We start from the raw sequence: 15,432 nt of genomic DNA, 5'->3' as shown, positions 1-15,432 counted from the left end.
ATTCATTGATGATTTGGATCTTATGATAGACATTTGCATAGTGATATCTGGTAGTCCAAGAATGCGCTATTGTTTCAAGGAAAGTGGGAGCCTTTGGACTCACATGTAGTTCTAGAAACGTGGTGGTGGTGTATACACTGTAGTGAGACCTCAAAGTTAACTCGTAAGGTTTTATCGATCTATGATGTATTCTTTCGTGGTTATCCGTGTGCAAAGGATATTGGAGGGCTGTTTGTAAGTTTCTAAGTTTTAAGCAATTCAAGCTTAGTTGAGTACTTAAAAATAAATAAATCTATGTGCGTTAATATTGCATAATCTTAGTCAATCCTTTGAGGCCTTCAAGGCATGCTATTAACACTAAGGTCAAAGCCCACAATAAAAATATTTTGGTATTCTACTATGTTTCTATTGTTAATAAAACAAGTCAATGTCTTGCATTCGTGTAAATGTTGAATAAAATCATAATCTATCTCATATGATTTTAGTTGAATTTTTGAAAAGCGTTAAAAGTTTTTTCCCTTAATATGGGTTTCTTTGAAGCTTTCTCTCTAAATTGCATTATTGGGGGGGGGGGGGGGGGGGGGGGGGGCAGCGGCAGCGGCGGGGGGGCGCTCGTGGATTGGATGCAAAACAATTTTTTTGAAGTTCTCTCTCTAAATTTCATTATTAGGGTGTAGCTCTTGGATTGAATGAGGTGAGATTGAGAGGCTTGTGCCAAAAATGATTCCCTTTTTTATAGGAATATATTGTGTATCGATCAACCCATGAGTAAAGCTATCGATATACTTATAGATTGATATGCATTAAAATTATTCATAGCTTTATGAATGAATCAAGTATTTGAGAATAATATCTTATCGTTCATATATTTTTCATATTTGAAACAAATAAATGCAAGAAATAATGGAGGTCATTTCTAACTCAAAGATGACACACAGCATGCTTAAAATACAATTATGTTGTGTCTCCTTTGTGTGTAGTCAAAATTGTGTAGGTGTATAGTTTTATGTAGTGAATTTGTCAAAAGGACTTTGTTAATATGATCTATTAGCTTTCTGGACAATGCACTCATAATTGCATTAAAAATTCCAATGCCATGCAATTTTTCAGTTGTTGATGCAACATGCACTGAGACAATTTTGCATATCTGATAGCTGAGCTTTTACATCGCTGTGTTTCATTGGTTTTACATTTTGCAAGAATCTGGTGAGGCTGGCACATAAGCCACTCCTTGAAAAAAATTCACATGTGTACAAAATCTTTTATAGGTAGAAATAGCTACTGATTGTGCTAAAAAAGGGTTTAGTTACCTCATGATGTCCTAAGCACGGATTTCATTAACGTGCACCTATACGTGATCGTGTTATATATGTGATCACGTATTTAATAACGTTGAGTTATCACATTTCAAAATATGTGATCACATTAAATATTCACATGACTTTCCTTTAACCTATAGAAATTGTCCAACTCAATACGTCTATTGAGGTTTTTTCATTTCTTGGTGGGCTCGGTTTAGCGTTGTTATAGTTTTCCAATGGACCCGTCGAGAAAAACACATACCCCAACGGGGTTTTGGTGGGTTTCCACGTCACCACTTATCAATTTTTTGTGATCATGTTAATTGTGATTATGTGAATGTGATAATAAACATTGTGATCATAAGAAATTTCACGTGATCACCTAAATATTAAATCCTTGGGACTCCTAAGAAAAGGGCAGGAGCTACATGCTCATGATAATTCTATGACCATGTAATAATGTTGGTGTTCTTAGAATTAAGGTTGCAAGAAAACACACATAGCTTGGATAAGACAAAGGAAACTCAAGGCACACAACAGAGAGCGTATTACTTAGTGTGCATGGAAAGATAGATAGCCGTAGAATGATGAGCGTATACACAATGCAGAAGGGAAAAAACCTCCTAGTGAGGGAAAAAATACCTCCGCGGTCCTAAGTGTGTTCACACACATCACTACCACATGTATATGGTAGCAAATCCCCCCTGGACTGATGCGGCTAACAAGAGCTGGCACATAGAGTAAAGGGAATTTCCATGCCTTGAGGACATGATTAGTCCACAAAGAGGAGTAAGCCCAAAGCTTTCCGGAAGGCTTTGAACTTCTTACGAGACAATGCCTTTGTAAAAAGATTTGCAAGGTTGTCCTGTGTTAGCACATAAGCCAAGCTGATCTCTCCTGCTGAGAGGCTCTCCCTGACATAGTGGTTCCTCGGAGCTGCTAATGCACTCTGACTGTCAGTGTAGATAGTGTTGGGAGTGTCCTGTCAAACACCAAACTCATCCATAAGGCATCTGAGCCATACACACTCAACCCTAGTTGTGAACACTGCCCTGTACTCAGCCTTGCAACCAGAAGTGGCCAGAGTAGGTTGCTTCTTGCTCAACCATAATATACATGATCTGCCAAGCATGAAACAAAAGCCACTTGTGGACACTCGCGTGTCAAAACAACCAACCCAATATGAGTCCAAAAAAAGCATCCAAGTCTATCGGAAATGATCCACGCTTGGGATAAAACAAGCCAAGATGTAAAGTGCCACTCAAGTAGTAGAAAATCCTCTTGACAGCCTACCAATGCTTAGACCCTGGGCTATGCATAAAATTGCTGAACCTGTGAGACTCCAAACTGAATATCGGGCCTCATTTTGCATACATAAATGAGGCAACCGTCAATAATTTGGTAAAGATTGAAATCAGCAGGATCATCAACATCATGAAGACCCAGTTTCAAACCTATTTCCATGGAGTGGCAACAATTTCTCAAGTCCAAACTTACCATGTCTTACCAAGCGCCGAGCAAGATTTACCGAGCAAACACAAAAACCGAGCGATATTTAGGGAAAACACACACACACACACACACACACACACACACACACACACACACACACCACAAGAGAAGGAATTATTTGTTTCCATTTTCAAGTCATGATTACGGTTTGAACATTGTACCATGGATCTCACACCATCCTTTTAGCCGCGACCTCGTGCACTCACAAGGCACCTCAATGATAAAAAATTAACACATCAAAGTAAATAAGCGGGCTTTAAATTGTGATTTGCTTTTGCAAATCATTTACAACCACATCAATAGTCGGCTATCAAATATTGCAATCAACATACATAGCTTGCAAAAGTAAAATTTAAGTAAGGGGAGACACTCAAAAAATACATGTCCATGACCAAAAGAAATGGAATGCTCATAAATGATTGAACGGGTTCCTAGCAGGGGGTCTAATCTCCTCATCCACTACATTTGCAAAACTCGATGCCTCTCGCCTATCGTGACCTTAAACTAGGGATGAAGAAGAGGCAACACAGATGTCAAAATCAAAGCGTCGTCTCACTGTCCAATGTTGCACAAGCACGTCTTGAAGAGAGACATGCTCTGAGAATAGGAGCAGTCCCACAACCAAAATTCAAATTAAGAACCTTTGGCCTACAGAACAGCTCCACACAAGTCTCGCAATGAAAGAAAGGCACGTATCCTCTCTATGCAAGCCCATAATCCATAGTCGTGTAAGCAAACTCTAGTAAGTAGTGTCGCATGATGGTATTTGTAGGAGTCATGCCCATTGCACGAAAACATGGCATGCTCCCATCAAGGTATAGTGGAGTTCGTGCACCACGCCTATGAATGAAGAACAACATTGAACTATCACACTACAAAGAAACATGAAAACACTTAGAATGGCATATTTTAATTATTCCATACACAAGCTCTGTGTGCCGCAATAGTGTTTGTCAATTATAAATGACAATGAAATTACTAAAGCATGGGTTCATTTTCACACAGTGGTCTATTTAAAAATCAATAGTGATTGAGATTGGTAAATCTTTGTGAGTTAAGTTATGGAAATATTTTTAAAAGCATTACCCAACAAACTTTCAATTACATATGCCTTATTTGTCCAATTATAATCAAGATAGTGTAGGGAAGTTTCTCAAGGGGAATTATATGAACATCCTACTAAAGATGGAAATTGGATAATAATAATATCAATGGCACTGGTTCACCTCTGGGACACTATTGTAAATTGTCCTGCATCAATGTGGGATAGTTTTGGGCAGTGTCCTAAAAGGTTTATTTTATGAAAATGATGCTAAGGATATTTATAGTTTACCAGTTTCAAGAAAGATGAGATTAATTTTTTAAGGACATTCCCTTCATTTTGTGAATACATTCCCCAACTCAACTCCATTTTTTGACAACACATTATAAAAAACAGTTTCAATTTATCGTGAACTAGAAGAATCCAATTAATAACAACTGCTAAAAAAAAAGTCATAATCAAACAGAGGATTATATTTCTGTGAGTATAAAATAATATATAGCACTAGCACCATATATTCCTTTGACCCTTCACTTCTATATCCTACAATAGCAAACCATAATAGAACTTATTGGATTGTATGCAGAGAAGGATACGTACACGTTGCCAGCCCTACAATTCTCATGCTCAAGGGAGACAAGATGGGTATCAAAAGCAAACTCGTAAGTTTTTGTAGCCAATTATCTTTGGATTTTGCAAAATCCCACCTATATATCTATTTTAGACAAATATTAATCACTAAATTTAGCAACCTCATAGTGAGACACAGATCATTTACATCACAATGAATTTGATGCAATTCGTCTCTCAAGCATGAGAAAGGGAGAAATCCCAGGTTTACATTACTAATGACAACAACTAGAGTCACAACACTCCATGCGCTTGACAACCCATCTCCTCAAATCCCATGCAATTCAACCCAAGTATATTTACTTCTTTGTGCACCCAAAAACATGGTCGTTAATAACCATGGCAACTTCAATGTTCGGGAAAAGTGTGCCCCGGCTTAGCCTTGAGCCGCTTGAAAAATCAAAATAACCCGTTGAAGGGAGGAGGTAAAGGAGAAAATCCGCTTGGAAAATTCAAGTAAATAGAGTTAAATTGTAAAAAAAGCCATATATTTTGAAAAATTTCCTTCTTGAATTAGTACCCTACAGAAAATTTTGTATGTTTGTGAAATTGATTTTTTCTGAACATTGATGGCAAGTCGTGATGCTCTACATTTAGGACACCCTCCTTAACCATTGCACGTCGGCACAAAATCCATTAAGATATAGGCCCAAATATGGTGCCCATATGCTCTTTTCATTCCATTTAGTTTCAAGCTCAATCCGAATAGGACCCTTAGGCATTCTGCGTTGGTGCGGAGGCTAATACGGTAAGGTCCCAAGAGTGCTCCATTGATTTGTTTGTCATCCCACATCGTCAAACTCCCCAGTAAATTGGATTTCCTTTATATTTTGAAAAATTTCCTTCTTGAATTAGTACCCTAAAGAAAATTTTGTATGTTTGTGAAATTGATTTTTTCTGAACATTGATGGCAAGTCGTGATGCTCTACATTTAGGACACCCTCCTTAACCATTGCACGACGGCACAAAATCCATTAAGATATAGTCCCAAATATGGTGCCCATATGCTCTTTTCATTCCATTTAATTTCAAGCTCAATCCGAATAGGACCCTTAGGCATTCCGCGTTGGTGCGGAGGCTAATACGGTAAGGTCCCAAGAGTGCTCCATTGATTTGTTTGTCATCCCACATCGTCAAACTCCCCAGTAAATTGGATTTCCTATCTATCTGGACAAGGCCATTGAGCATACCATGTTAGTACGGAACCAGTTATGGCATGATCCCATTTTACAAAAAAGAGCTAAAGTTTTCACAGTAAATCAAAATAGAGCTAATAATTTCCCAATCAACATCACATATATTCCTTTATCTACCACACTTAGGCCTTTCTTCATGCTTTGACATGCTCAATATGTATCCAAAAAACCAAAAGAACATTGAAGTGCGTGAGCTGATTCTGCCAAGCCAAGCTAGTACTAGGTTCGCTCCGCATCTATTGTTGATGTTCCTATTCAATGTTTGACTATAGAAAAATGGGACTATACTCTAAACTATACCGCGCCCCCATGGGAGAATTCAAGGAAATGTCCCATGAAGGATGCATCGACGCAGTATCAAGTAGGGCCAAGTTCCACTTGATTCTTAGTTTGCTTCTTTGCTCCTAAGACACTGCTAATTTGGTTTGTTTAATTGATGACTTTATGAATGAAGACACTTTCATTAAACCATACACTCCTATTCTAAATTTGAACGCTGGCTCTGTGTTGTGTGTATGCTTACACTTATTTGTTTAATACAAAATGTTGATTTTAATAGCACGTTTTCTGCCCTTAAACCTCCCGTGTCGGCGCGGTACTAGTTAGAGGCGGGTCCCAACGTTATTATAGGGGAAAGCACTTTGCATGCACTTTGGTTTCGTGTCTCTGGCCCTTATGGTCCCGCGCCGACGCCTTATGGACTAGCACCGAGCAGGTTATACAAGGAGCAGCTAATTCAGCTCCCCTATAACCCGTCCTTCAGCTTGACCCCATTTGGAGCTACTGCAGCTTGCGGCCCGAATGAGAGAGACTAAGAGAGGGAGAGCAAATGATTTAACATTTTTGTTTACTAAAAAATGTTAATTTTATACGTTTTTTGCCCTTAACCCTCCCGCGCCGGTGCGGTACTAGTTAGGGGTAGGTCCCGGCGTTATTAAAGAGAGAGAATGAGACAGAGGGGGAGTTTTTCTTACCTCTGTAACTTGATTTTCATAGCTTTTCCTTGCAAGAAGTTTCTTTTGCGTGCCATCCCTAGACTAGTGGGTGTGTCACCGCGTGTGTGTGATGGAAGGAGGGACAGAGAGGACTCAGAAGTATGAAGAGAGAGAGAGAGAGCAACTGGACGGAGTGGTAGGAGATGCATGCATAGGTCAAGGGAACTGTTGAGTTTTGAATCCTGTTGGAGCGTGTACAAAGTTGCAGTCTGCACTCTGCAACATGGGAAGAGACCCTCTTGCGTTTCTCTACGCTACCTGGTCACCTGGTGTAGTAGGAGCCGCCCGTGGTTGGTGAAAGCCTGGTGGCGCTTAACGCAGGCCCAAGATCCCTCCATTTAATGACTAGCCACCACATCCTTGCATTTGTTCCTGATTATGCAAATAAGGGCCACCAAGGTCCAAACCTTGGCCACACAATCTCAACCAAGTTTTTTCTGTTGTTTTAATCTCACGCCGGCTCTTCCTCTCTCTCTCTCTCTCTCTCTCTCTCTCTCTCTCTCTCTCTCTCTCTCTCTCTCTCTCTCTCTCTCTCTCTCTCTCTCTCTCTCTCTCTCTCTCTCTCTCTCTCTCTCTCTCTTTGTGACTCACTTAGCTGTACTGATAGAAAATCTAAGTCGAGCCGAGGCAAGGGGAAGCTAAGTTGCTCACTGTTCCGTGCTTTGCATGCCTTACGGTTTTTCACCTCCCAGACTCTGAGCTGGCCGGGCACATGATCATTGCGACCTTTTGCATGCACATTTTTATCCAAGATCTGGCCCTTAAGGTCCCGCGCCATGTCCTTGTTGGACTATGCAAAAAGAAAAATCCTCATGGCGGAGCGCACACCGCCTTGGCAGATATAGCTAGCACCATTGGTTCCCTATAACGCCGGGACGTGCCCCTAATTGGTACCGCGTCGGCGCGAGAGGGTAAAGGGCAGAAAACATGCTCCCATGCTTATGATAATTTATGTTGTGTATTATACAAATTATGAAAATTAATTTTGTGTATTAAACAAATTAGACGTTTTGGCATGTTTCAAGAAATTTACACTGTTTATTGCCAATTACAGACGGTGTATGTCCTTTTCTCCATGCCGAGTCAACCGGAATTTTTAAATTCTTTCCGTCTTCAAAAGTCCAAAATGAAGTATGAGACCAAAGTGATACAATTTTGGTTGATCTAATACAATGTCTGGTAAAGCGAAAAACTAAAATCATCATTATCATCATCAATGTCCGAGGATGTCTAGCATCAAGAGTCATTCAAGAAAGTATTGGATTAGCTGTCAAAGAGCATCATCAATGTCCACCTCTGTAAATAATTGTACTGGACGTCTCCCACGTCATGCTAGAATAACCCTAATCCATTGCTCGAGCCTCCGTTGGTGACGTGGTCGCCCTCGGCATCTAGCTCTCATGAGCTCATTGGTTCTGTCTACACCCATATCTTTGGTATGGATAGCCTTTGAAGTTTTCTATGAAGCTTGCTCATCTGATTGCCGAGTCCTTGCTCTAAAGAAGTCAATTATCGGTCTCTATGAATGTCTCTCACTATCTAATCTCCTCAAGAAACTCTCCCTATGCCTACGTAGCTCTACCAAAAACAACCCAAAGCATCTCTGATCGTAATATCTCATGACTCTAGCCAACGGTCCAAAGAACTCTATGAATAGACAATGAAAGTGGCCTCGTATTTCATAGTAGACTAGACAATGACAAATGTGATGTAACTCTCTCTCTAGGTCTATATGAGACAATCGGTTAAGTGCTGGCCTTTGTTGATACTCTCCTAGTTTTGCCTATCTCAATCTCTACTTGATGCAATGATGTGCACATCAAACCAATAGCCCATCGTATCCCATAGGATAAATGAGTGTCCATAACTAGTCCAGTCTGATCACATATTCATCCTCTTTTAGTTGGAGAAGATGTTCCCTATGAAAAGACATCTTTGTGCCCAACTCTTGTGCATGCTGTATCCAAGTGCTCCTCGTATCTAGATAAATTAGATCTTGATGTATGAGTCTAGTGATCTTCGTTCGTGTGGGAGATAGAGAGAGTGCATCCACACACACACACAAAAAAAAAAACAAAGTTTAAAGAATATTTGATTTATTTCATTACCTTGCATGTTTAAGATAAAACATGGAATTCTCATGCATGTCTTCTCACGTGCACACCCAACTTATGTACAACCGTGATGTCTTTAGCTAGCATGACAACGGGAGATGCTCATCTTGGGAGCCGTAAGCCACAAGTTTGATTCTACAATAGTGGCAAGATATGTGGTCCCATTAAATAGAAGTGCCAATTGCCAAAGGCGTTGTGTCGTTCTTCTCGTAATACAAGCATGGCCAATGTAGTCGGCATGGCGACATGAGCTGCTCATCTTGGAATCTGTAAGCCACAAATTCAATTCTTCAAGAGTGACAAAAAATATGGGCCCTTTAAATAGAAGTGCCAATTGCCAAAGTTTTTGCTGCCACAGAACAGAGTTGTTATTGTCACTACACTTGTTTAAATTGTACCCATAGCAAGCACAATGCTTCTGCCTCTCTGAGTCCCTAGCGAAAGAAGAAGGTGCCTTGAATGGTTTGGGCAATTAGACGCACAAGGTTTGGTAGGAAAATGACGTGTTTTGGCGTTCTTTCTGGAGAGAAAGTACATTGTGGTAGGTTCATATACAACAATTCAGATAACTGCAAAATGGTGTTTCTGTACCATGTTTTTGGGGAAGGAGAAAATATCTAGCTGTGGGTGTCAAACCAAGAGGAATTCTAGAGGGGTTCATATGGTTTTACAACAATATTAACACTCATGATTTAAATATTTATGAGATTATTATTGGACCCCCTGGGACAAACCCAAGGATGTATGTTGTGAAAGAGGGAACCTGCCTACTTTCATGGAAGGTTGAGATGTTTTAAAAAAATGGATTTGTGCTACAAGGCTATACTTTGACAACACAATGAACAACTACTGGCAATGTGAAGCACAACCTAGCTCTTTGTGTACTAAATTCAAAGAAGGAAATCATGCTAGATGGATTTCAGAATTAACCAAAGAATTCAATGGAAGGATCACATTGGGTCAAAGCATGCATGCAAAACTAGTGAGAGGGGTTATTTTGGTGCCTAATGTGTCGCATGTTTTTATTGTTAGCACTCATGGATCTTTTAAAAGGGGGTGACAGATGCTATGACCATTGCAAACTTCCCTCGATGTACTTGTGAGGATTTTCCAAAAAAGATAGTCGATGCCTCACATGTGTGCCTTGCAAGCACATGAACTTGTGTATTTTTGTGTCCTTGGGTTGAACTTTATAGCTCATGAATTTATGCATTAGGATACACTAACAAAAGTGGAGTTGTTCTAAGGATTGGGTGGGGCCAGCGTTTGAGTTTCAACACAACATCAAATTTACAAGCTAAGGTTTATGGTCCAATTCAGATTGGCCATTTTTTGGATTCCTTGCAATTTCCATTGGAGGAGGGATGCCTAGAGTTTTTATAGATTATTCTATATAATCAAATAAAAATTTATATTGTAGCAGCAATCACCTCATGCGCTTGAGTTTTCAATCCTCTACGGATTGACCATTTTGTTGGACTGTCTGCACTTGATAGTATTATAAAAAAAGCAATTTGTGTTACAATTCTCTTTACTTTCGCTCAAAAAAATGACATGCTCGCTTTTTTTTGCTTGGTGTATGGATTTCCTCAACTTACATAGCAATGTCTCTATGTAACTTTTCTGACACAAGGCAATACCACCATCACACTGCTTAAACTACTAACATCACACTGCTTAAACTATATACCCAAGTAATGATGCAATAGCCCCAAATCTTTCATCTTGAATTTAGCATTCAAATCAGCCTTAAATTCAGCAACATGTCTCTCATTTGGTCCAACGATCAGCAAATCATCCACATAAAGAACCACAATGAGAAGTGCATCACCTTCAGGTTTTATATACAACGTGCTTTACGTTGGACTGTTACGAAAGCCTCCTTTGAACAAATGAGTGTCAGCTTTCTCATACCAAGAACGAGTAAACTTCCTCAGGTATGCCACCATTCAAGAAAGCAGTACAATGTTGGATTGATGTACATACCAACCAGAATGAGTTGCCAATGCACATAGAAAACACACAGTAGTCATACCACAAATGAGAGAAAAATTCTCTTCATAATCTATGCCTTTTTGTTATTCATAACCTTTTGCAACAAGTCGAGCCTTATGGTGATCAATCTCATCGTGTGGCTTATATGAGGCCAAGGGCACCCTGAAGGTCAAGGACCGTGCCAAGGGCCGGCTGCTAAAGGAGACGGGATCCTAGGAGCAAGGCCTATGAAAGGGAGGTTGGGCAAAGGATTAAGACTAGGCAGTCCCATGGTTTTAGAATGGTATCAGAGGAGAGCAGCCATGGGAGGGAAAGGACTTTCTCTATTTCTCTCTTGATCTTAGCATGAGGCATGGCCTCCTTCTCTTTGGAGCTCTCTCATTTTGAGGAGCAGGATATGCAAGCCATGGTGTGCATGGCTGCTAAGTAGGAGGTCGGGGTTGAGACACCCCACATGTGTAGAGACTCTTAAGAGGGGGAGAGCCACTATCGACAGGACAAAAAACCAGCGTGGTTAGGATCCACGGATTTGCGCTGCAGAGGGGGGAAGGTTCATCACGGCGGCACTGGCCGGGAAGCACCAGAGGTCGCCTTGCCTTTCGGTGCAACACACGGCAAGTTGCAGGTCCACCATCGCTGCCTGAGGGTTCACACCCGCTGCTTCGGAGGACACAAGATTAATTACCAAAATCTTTTAAGGGAGCGTGCCCACCCCGTGAACATCCCCTCGTTTGAGGCATGAGCTTGGAAGCCGTTTGAGCAACCACTCGATGCCAGAAGTATTTTGCAGGTCTCTGATGCGATGATCTGCATGTACTTAGCAGCAGGTCAAGCAATTACCCACTAAGAAATTGTGTTGCAAATCTATGAATGAGGCTTGTTTTTCAAAGTAAATCGGAGAGGTTGATTATGGAACAGGGTTCGTAATCTCTCACGTGATGTCGATCATAGTGCGAAGTGCAAGGGCATCATGTAGAGAGGAGCAAGTCTTTATGCCAATGCAATGACAACTTTCCAAATACGAGGTTGGCACTCTTCAAGACAAAGGGACAGCAAATTGCCCGATACGAGTTTGGCACTGTTAAAGATTGCAATCCAAGTATGCTTTGTTTATATGATTGCACTAGATATGGATTGTTGAAATTATGTGCTTTCAATATGGCGTCTAATCGACAAGGTGGTGGATCGACACGGTCAAGTTTCTTCAAATTTTGTTTTGACCTTGAACATGAACACACGGTCATATATGGGTATATCGATAATGCATCACTCATTAGATTGGAGCAGTCTCTGCCCAAGGTACATTGGTTATGTAACCACGTACAGGCAAGGCATGTGCCTTGTAGGGAATAGGAATTCGGCAACGCCGATGAGTGATGACCTATCATTCGTACTTTTGAGGGAGCAAGGCTTCGTACAGGGTGCTCATGTGGAAAGCTTGTGTATCCAACATCATCTGGTTGCGCTACATAGCCAAGATTTATTCCACCCTTCGGCATGTAGAAGCAAGTCAGGCATGGCCTATGATTTGTAAGGTTAAGGTACTCGGCAAGGCCAATCATTAGTTTTTCTTTCACGATGTTCGCAAGCAATGCTAGGAGAGAACTCCTAGGCTCGTTGTCTATCATCAATGCAGTCATCCTAGATTATGATCCTTCAACACTGGAGCACGGCTTCATACCTTATGTGAAGCATGGTTTCCCTTTTTTACATTTGGCATAGCGGTTTCCAAAGCTGGGAATTTGCTAGTAGCATACGAACTTAGGGAAACTTGCCAAGATGTTTGCAGGTTTTTATATCACACGAGGATATAACTACCTCACTCACGCAACAAATATGGTTATGAGCCAACTTTAAGCAAGTTTTTATCTTGACAACTTGCCACATCAGGGCAACAAGGTTAGTCAAATTCGAGTTATGTTTGTTTTTGTCTATGTTTTACTTTTCATTTTGGAAAATATCTCTCTGTTGTGCAAAGCAACGTGCTTGGGCAGACTTCATACAATACCACTGTACCAAGCAAAGTGCTTTGCCTATCTTCACGTGAAGTACGACTTTTCTTATGTGCCAAGGTATTATCAATTGATTTGAGATCAAGGATAATGGCACACATTTCTAGCATTATGTGGATATTAGTTCATAATACGTAATAGTGCACTGTGATGTATCCATGCCAGTGTAAGCCTGCACAACACGTTTATCAACGGCTCACATGGTTGAGACTGTCACTCAAGCCACAGGCTTATTATTCTACTTTTTGCTATGTATGCATGACGTTGTCGTGCCTCTCCGCTCCCATGACAAGAAATTGAGAAAAGGAAAGCCAATAAGGTGTATTTGAATCCTGCATGGTTAATCAGCAATTATAAGGGCTTGCTAACAAGCCAATTTTTAAGCTGAATATGTGCCAGATGCGGCTCTAAGGGTCTGAACATGTCTTGGTAATTCTAAACAGTGAGTATCCTTGAAGTGGTCATAGCTGGGATTTTATTAATCCAAGTTGAAGTACTCAAAAGTCTCTACATGCTTGTCTTTATGGATCGTCAATCGAAGGTATGGGTAAGAAGTTATGACAGTTTTAAGTTGAGCCAGTAGCAGATCTGTACCGGATTGAGCACCTACTGATAAAAGGTCAAAGATGATAGGAATGCATGAGTCCGAAGTGCTCACATTTTCAGGAGCATGTCGGTCTTTTCAGTTTGTCAATCGGGGTTTCAGGTGGCAAGATATGGCCAATTTAAGTATCACCGGGGGCCGGGGTCGAACCGCCCCGGTCGCCCTCATCAATCACATTCATTTGATTTAATGCAGTGCGGTGCTCGATGCGTATGCCAAATGAGGGCCGATGCGGAGCCTTGATGGGTCAACTCTCCAAAAGCAATCACTTACACTTGCTTCTTGCAGGAAGATTTTATTCATGACGATATTGCTAATCGATGGCAATTGGAGAAATATGTTGTGTTCGACAATGCTTGCCCGGCATTTGTGATAAATGTTTAGGCCTTACATTACCTTACATTACTTATGGGCGTCAATGAAGGGAAAGCTTGGCATTGCCTTAGCAGACATGTGTACCAACATTGTATGGTCGGTAGGTGTGCCCGGATGCCGCCATTGGGAAGCTTAGCAATGGACTGCCAATATCTATGCCAAATGTGGTGCCTTTACAAGGCCTTGTCCACCCAAAAAGCCTAAGGTTGCCCAAGCCATGCCTTGACCGGCCGCCCACCCAAACGAAGAATGGCCGCCCAAATAACTTAAGTTGTTTTTAATGTGCAACCAAAGGAAAAACCAAGGAAGGCCATGGCCTGTTGCTGGCGACGGGCAGTAGCGCAGGAAAGGGAGAAGAAGCTCGCGCCGAGCTGTGTGGTGCTCGGGCGACCTCACTGCAGAAGCGAAAAGAGACCAGGAGGACCTCACGAGCGAATTTGGAGCCACTCCCGCCGCAAACAACTCTGGTCGTGATTCAGCTGCCACTTCATCAAGGACTAGGACCCATTAGCGACGTCGCTAATGGGTGCCTAGCTATTTTTAGCAATGGAGACATGCATCCATAAAAAAGGGGAATCGTGTGATTTGGGTATCCTTCACCTCATCATCTTGTGTCTCTCCTCCTCATAATCTTCAAGGAATCCTTAAGCTCTCCGAGCCCTCAATCTTAATCTCCTCTTAAGCTCTTAAGCTCCCTATCCAGGAGAAGGAGGATAGCTCTTAAGCTTTCAAAGAGTCTCTTAAGACATCCCTTAATCTCTTTTATCTCCGTAGCTTAACCGATTTCGCTCTTAAGCCATCTTAAACCTCTCAAATCTCCTTAGCCCTCATTAAAAACCTCGTAAGCTCTCTTTAATATCTCTTAACCCACTCTAAGCTAAGCTTTGATTCTGAAGCTCAGAAATGAAAGCCCTCTAAGCCGGACCACTTACACTAATTAAGCTAGGCCTAATCAAATTTCTAAGATTATTTATCTCAAAAGCATGAGCCAAGCTCTCTAAATCAAGCCAAATATCAAACCATTAGCGGAGCCTAACCTAAGCCGAGCGTCTAAGCCATCATTAGCCATTTGAATGAGGAAGCAGAAGCCAAATCGAACGGCCATTGGAAGGAAAAACTCATGTGCCTTAACGGGAAAAAGCAGAAGGTAGGACACATCAGGTCTTTGATAATTTTCTTCATTAGCTCCTGGTTTAAGCTAGATTTCATCTTGTAAGGAGCATTAAGCCTCCATTAATGATTGATTAATGATGATTACGGTTGATTAACTGGAATTAAGAGAACCGTTTGTTTTGAGCACTGTTGTTGTTAATTGTGCCTGCTGCACCTCTTTTCCCGCACCTCTCACAGGTAGGGGCTCGGTGCCTTCCCAGCTCACCATTCGCACAATTATCCCCCGACATTCTTGGTGAACCCAATGTGAAAGGAGCCAGGCTGGGAGGTGAGGATGGAGATCCCATCAGAATTAAAGCAATTTATTGAAGATTACCACCTGAATAGATTTGATAAAAATCTAGCAACAGCAGATCTGCCAAAAATGTTGGGCTTAGTTCAAAGATGTTTACAAGAAGTAAAAGCTATGAAGATGAAAGAGCAGATTGATGATGCAGTGGAGATGGCACTTGATGCCGTACACGAACAATATGGGATTTTTCA

The sequence above is a fragment of the Adiantum capillus-veneris genome, chromosome 8, assembly GCF_014529385.1.
Source record: "Adiantum capillus-veneris isolate H3 chromosome 8, ASM1452938v2, whole genome shotgun sequence".
NCBI lineage: Eukaryota > Viridiplantae > Streptophyta > Polypodiopsida > Polypodiales > Pteridaceae > Adiantum > Adiantum capillus-veneris.
Note: the sequence above shows the minus strand (reverse complement) of the source record.